The following is a 6,766-nucleotide window of genomic DNA, read 5'->3' on the forward strand; positions in this document are numbered from 1 at the left end:
ATTTTGTCCTCTTTCCACTCCCTTGGAACTCTACAAGCGCTGAGACTTAGCCAGTTCCCTTGCACAATTCCTCAAAATAAGAGCTGATATGGTGGCATGGCTGGCTGAGTGATTAGCGTATCTGCTCTCCAGCAAAAGGCTGTGGGTTCTAATCCTGTTGTGAGTATGGATGTTTATGATTGTCTGTGAAAATACTAGTGATGGTGGTTGGAAGTAGATGGCATTGATGTTGCAGTTCGTTGTAGTTGGTGAACTGAGTGGTTGTGGAGTGGAGTAGGTGCCCTCCCTCGATAAGTCCCTAGAGGTCTCACGTAATAATCATAATAATATCATATAATCCCACAGCTGTATTTTCATATATTCTGCAATATCCCAAGAACCTCCAATTCATCCATCTCTGTTCCCACATCAGTCTCTGTTATATATGGCACAGCATTAGCCTCACTTGATACCCTTGCAAAGTGGTCACTCAGTAAGGTTATTCTTCCTCTTACTTCCACATAGCAAAAGAACTCTTTGGGATTTTTCTTGCCCTGCTCAACTCGTTTCTTCTTGTAACCTGATTTTGCCTTCCTTATCATACCGGTCACTCTTCTTACCTGACCCTTGTACTGTTCATGAATTTGTTAGTCACCTTTCCCCTTTATATACTTCCCACAGCATTTTCTTTTTCTGAAGCTCATGATTAATGATATTTACTCATCCATCTAACTCCTATCTCACAAACCCTCCTTACCTTAGGCATACAATTTAATATATCTTCCTCTAGATATTCCTTAACTATCTCCCACTATTAACATTCCTCACTTGCAGGATGTTATACCATGGTACAGCTTCGAGCTTATTCCTAAGCTTTTCATAATCACCTAGCTTGTAATTCCACATATACTTCTTCGTGACAGAATACTCCTCATTCTTTGCAATCTCCCGAGTCAAGACATCATGGTCACTTCCCCCAATCGTAGGCAATGTGGCCATCTTAGTTATGGATAGCTCTTCTGATCCTATGATCAGGTCCAATACTCTTGCACCTGGAGTCCCCTCCATCACATGCTGCCTCAAGTAATTATCCCTCAGTGGGCATACAAATTCCATTACCTTCTGCCATGTGATCTCTATTCTTTCCAATCTATATCTCCATAGTTGAAGTCCTCCATAATAATCACTCGACCTGTGTTCATTGTACTAATTTGCTGATGCATGTCTTCCAGATCATCCCTGGAACTCCCTGCAGCAGCAACCAATCATATATTTTGTATTATTGGCTTGATCTCACACCAGACTGCTTCAAATGAACAGCTGCCCTCCCACCTATCTCCTGTTCTTTTTGGCTGCCATTCATCTGCTAATCATCCACAGTACCCCTTCCCCCTAACCCTACCTTCCCTATTCTCTGAAAAGCTAAATGCTTTGCATTCTATCCCTATAACTACATCATCTACAGTTAACCAAGTCTCACTAATGCCTATTAACTTTTGGCAAGGTGTGCTATCAATGCCCTCCTCAATTTGCTTCTATCATAGTGCAGCAGGAGACTTACAATTTACCTTCTTGCTCTTCATTTTTACTTCGTCCAACAACTCCTTCACATATGCCCTCATAAAATACTCTCACCTCTCAGATCATTAGTACCAACCAAGACCAGTTCTTTTGCCTTATCTTTTGAATCCGGATGACATGACTAATGTAATTTCTCTGCCAGAGAAACAATTTTGTTATACTTTTATGAAGTACTCCTTTGATCAATGAGTCTCTTAATAGACGTAGAGGAGAGGAGGCAGAGGAGACAACAGATCTGGGAGTGGTGGTGGACAAGAATCTGAAATTCAGTGGCCCCACTGCATTAGTTATGAAATCATTAAATTGGATAATGGCAATGATGTAAAGGACTTGGTGTGCAAAAATAAATAAATAAGTTATGAATTGATTGTATAAGTCCTTGATCAGGCCTTATGTGTGCATTATTGTGCACAGATTTGGTCTCCAGGTTTTCATGGTAACGAGAACATGTTAGAAAGAGTCCAGAGAAGATTCGCAAAGGTGATAACTAGTCTTCTGGAATGTGGATTATGAAGATAGATTGAAAGGATGGTAATTTGCGAAGCCTCAAATAAGAGGAGGAGAAGGGATATAATTGAGAAATAAGTTGGTCATAGGTTGTTACTAGGTTAATATGGAAGAAATTTTTCATAGGATGGTAGAAGGTAAAACAAGAGACCATTCCTGGAAATTTGTATAAGAAGCGTATGAGTTAAGGGGTAAGGAGAAGGTTCTTGGCATGGAGAGTGGTTGGTAAGCAAAATGCATTGCCTGAGTGTGCTGTAAATACAACACACTCAGGCAATGCAATGAATCAGTTAAAGGTATAGTTGGATGAGCTTTGTGTGTGATAATGTGTACTTCCAATGATGAATCTGACTCCATGGAGGCCAGATGTAATAACAAAAATAGCGCAATTGTGAAATTCAAAATAAAATGCAAAAACCTTGTTCAGCTGCAAAATTCTAATATATTAAATATGATATTAGAATATTATTACTGCTGAACTTGTAAAAAAATATATAAATATCACTTCAATTTTATAGCATATACGTGCAATTTCTTTGAAAGATCATAAGCTATCGCTCATCATCATCATCATGCTTTTCAAGGATTTAGGCCTAGAGTGGCCTGACGCAGCCTTAGAAGTCATCGTTGAATCTCTTTAGAGAAGATGTCCTGGTTTTCTTTTTCTTAATGGTTTGTAATTTCAGGCTTATTTTGGTAATCTTTCTGTTTTCATTCTTTCAATGTGTTTCATCCATTTATGTTTATATTTTTTTAACTTTTTCTATTAATGATTCCAGGTTAATTCTTTAAGAATTTCTTCATTTATTTTGTGATCGAATAGAGTATACGTTGCAGTTTTTCTCATTAACTTCGTTTCAGCTATTATTAATCTTCGGCTATTGCTATGATTTTTATTTATTTTGTATCATCTCCATGAAATCTAATTTTGGAAGGTCATCATTGTTAAATTCAATATTAATTTAAGCAGTATGACAGGTTATAGGTAACTGCTCAAAGGATTACTTTCATTTATTGTAAGTACATCTTTCAACTAACAATAACTAAAAAACTGTTTATCGTAAAAGTAATATGATCACTTAGTTTGATTAGGATACAATTGTTTTGCATTGTATTGGTCCAACATACATCCACTGTAACAACAAAAAAAAAAAGGCAAGTTTATATTGCAGTTAAAAAATGCCCTAAATCCAAAACTAGGTAGGGCAATTGATGCATTTTTCTCAAAAATCAGGATAAATATCCAGAGAACACAGATAGATTCCACATACAGTTTAAGAAGAGGAAAGTAAAATGTGCTTCATGTATTTAGGTAGTAGAAGAATTTATCTTTGTCAGGAGAACACCATCCTGCCTTATTGGATGCTTGAAGTGGCTCAAAAAAACATGTTTAGCTTTACAATTTTTTCACCTAGTTACAAAGTAAATTATACTTGACAATCTTATCCAACTGAAACAAAGTCTGCCTGTTAAGTATCTTTACAACTAAGCTACTTATATACAGAGGCTGATGACTTCACATCAATTGTCTTAGTATCTATAGTTCGCCCACCGATTAGAGATCCTTCGACACTTCTGCACATCTCAGAAAAAGGAGAATCCATTCTGATAATAGGGTAATCAATCTGTATTGCGGGATGAGTTGTTTATTATTACTGGTCAGAAAATTAACTTCTCTTTTATGATTATTGTAGTTAACTATGTTGCTTGTATAACAGTTGGAAAATTTTACCTATAAAGCACGTGATTTCGCGTGTTGGCGACCAATTCGGACGTCCTTCATTTCTTTCTCCCCTTCAACATGAATCGACTATTCTTGGAAAGACGCGAAGCAGGGACCTACAAATGGTGGGCGAACTATAATAATACAAAGTCCACTTCCTTTCCAATGTGCATAATACTATATGCAGTATTCGAATAATAAGTTGATACGCCTTTTTACTACTTGTGTTGGGAAATATGACTTCTGCATTAATTCACCCTCAGTATCTTCCTGGGTCTGGCTCACAGTGATAACATTTCAAATGACTGTCTCCCTGGGAAGACAAGGAGGGTCTCCTTGGACAGCACCCAGCAGTATGCAACAGCCCACTACATATGAATACAGTTGCCTCTTACTGCATTGTGGGTGACAGACCTGGCTGTGCAGGGCTGAAGTTCAGCACAGTGTTTCAAGCAAGTTAACAGACAGATTTTTAAGCCTTTTGTACTATGTGAGAGAGTGGCTTTCCCCCCCCCCCCCTTTAGGTCACTTGTGAGTTTTGAGAATCCTGAGGATACTGAACCAATGAATCCTCAATAAAGGTCAAACTGGTCTGATCCTCAAACAATGCATAGCATTATGCACATCCATTAGGAAGTGTACTTTGCATTATGAAATACTATGGCAATTGATGTGAAATCATCAGCCTCTATATACAAATACCTAGATATGAAGATATTCATGTTTGATTATTTGAAGATTCACTTTGATTACTCATGGATTGAACAAGACCATAGTTTCTTGGCAAGAAACTATTTACCAGTTTTGAATTAGTTTCTCCAGTAGGGTTCCCAGATTATCTAAATCTTTGCCCACCCTCAGTACTAACATGCAATCAGTTTAGAGCCTTTCAAATAAGCAAAGTAGTAGTAGTATTACAGTGGACAATAAAATTGGGTTACCACATTAATAAATTAATTATTTGGGCAGTTATCCATTAGCAACTTTCTTGTGATGGGTCATTAAAAAATCTCACGTATATAGTTTTAGCTACGAAGATACACAGACATCGCTTTCATTTCATCACAATTTCCATCCTACAGAATATTGATTTAGACAAGGGCAACTCAAGAGAAGTTATAAGTTTGTTCAGAATTTGGTAATAAATATTCGATGTAAAAAAAAAAGCAATAAGAATAAAAGTAAGAAAGTGATGAAGGAACTAAGTCATGTAAAATAATTTTGATAAATTATAAATATACAAGTGAGTGGTGAATAAAAAAAATTAGTTTTTTCTTTAATTAATGTGGAAAGTATAACCATTGCCAGAATATGTTGTGAATGAATTTCAGACTCGTTATGACAAATATGTTGCAAGCAGAATGTTGGGAGACTCTACTGTAATGTTCGGTGTTAGTAATATTGTATTTGATATGAAAACTTCTTCCTCATGAGTCTTCGAATCCTGGAGAATTATTATACATCATCAACAACATAAGATCGTTCTGGGATTATTCCACAAAACATTCGGCATAGCATATCATTTACTAATGAGAAATCAACATAAATCAATGAAATTGCGCATATTGGGGGGGGGGGGGGAAATTGCACATAATTTTACTCCCTACATTCCAAGAATTTTGAATAAGCATCCTCCAATGCCTAAATGATACCGGTGTGTATAATCTAAGAACGAGTAACACCAATGATGTAAGTGATTCCGGAAATTAATGCTTATACTTCATTTCCGATTTTTAAATCAAATTCTCTATCAATGTTTAAATGCGAACATGTGTAGTTATTCGAGCACTAGCTTTAATAGATCAGTATGTACTGACCTAATTTCTAGTAGTCGTGAATGAGTTACCTAAATTTACTAACAGGTTATTATATAGAAAAAAAAATTATAGCTGCAGGACTTGCTTATTTATACCACTTATACATATTCATGTTTAAACCTTAGCCACAGTGAACATCTGCAAAATTAGACTAATAAAAAAATTATAACAACAATTCCTTAGAAAATCCAAGATCACAGTTATCTAATGTCACAACCAAATTCAAGGATTGCAATATTTTATCACACCTACCTTACATTTAAGTAAATTCTCCTCTGTTAACGTGCAAACATGCTAAAACATATCCGCAAAAGGAAGCGCGTGATTTTCTTCATCGAAACACAGTTTCAATCGGCGAACCGACAAAAACTAACATCACATATACAACCCACACAGCCTCCACCATCCCGTCAAGGTTCCAGATCTACCTTGCATCCCGCTGTCAACATTTTAACATTCGAGACACCCAACAAAATCATGCGACATCTCGTGAGCAAAGGTATGATTTAAAATTCTTTTTTAAAAATAATATAAAGATGGGTTTTTCCCTTAGAATTAATTGCATACTTCGGTATTAGGGTAAAATATTTCAATGGGAAATATTTAAACAATCATTAGTAAATAACAACATCTGTCCAAAAGGTTTGCCAGTTTTTTAATTCAAAAACATTTTGAATTAATTTTTGAAATAATTTCAAAAACATTTAACATGCAAAAAAAAAAAAAAAAAACCACTAAAAGTCACTAAAGTTAATATTTCATGATTGCTTTCTTAGGAATTTCTTTCTGGAGAATCTCTGCAGCGCAGTCAGCGCTACACGAGAAAAGATCTACATAGGTCCGAATTCTTGTCTAGGAAATGAAGAATATTTATAAGGACATTACGACTAACAGGAAACCTCTACCTTCTGTAGATGAGATGAGATCATACGCAGGAGATGTTGGGGGGGGGTTCTCGCTGGCATCATCATCATCATCATCATGCCTGTCAAGGATTTAGGTCTAGAGTGGTCTGTTCCGGGCTTAGAAATCATCGTTGAATCTCTTAAGAGGACGTCCTGGTTTTCTTTTCCCTAATGGTTAGGTCTTAGGTATTAGGTCTAGCTACTCACTGATGAAGCCTCAAAAAAAGGCTGAAACCGGTCTGGGTAGTGACCTC

The 6,766-nt window shown here is 36.4% G+C and overlaps 1 protein-coding gene across 2 annotated transcripts in view; it reads right to left on the minus strand.

Annotated features, from left to right (window-relative positions):
• The window catches only part of LOC150098417 (WD repeat-containing protein 47-like), a 218,361-nt gene extending 212,338 nt beyond the window's left edge, over positions 1 to 6,023 (minus strand). For both annotated transcript variants that reach the window (XM_090404658.1, XM_090404657.1), the window contains exon 1: positions 5,860 to 6,023. The gene's annotated coding sequence lies outside the window, so the exon portion shown is untranslated. The remainder of the gene's footprint in view (positions 1 to 5,859) is intronic.
• Between the last annotated feature and the right edge of the window lie 743 nt (positions 6,024 to 6,766).

The sequence above is a fragment of the Typopeltis vanoorti genome, chromosome 15, assembly GCF_054136105.1.
Source record: "Typopeltis vanoorti isolate ZY-2024b chromosome 15, IOZ_Tvanoo_1.0, whole genome shotgun sequence".
Lineage (NCBI taxonomy): Eukaryota > Metazoa > Arthropoda > Arachnida > Uropygi > Thelyphonidae > Typopeltis > Typopeltis vanoorti.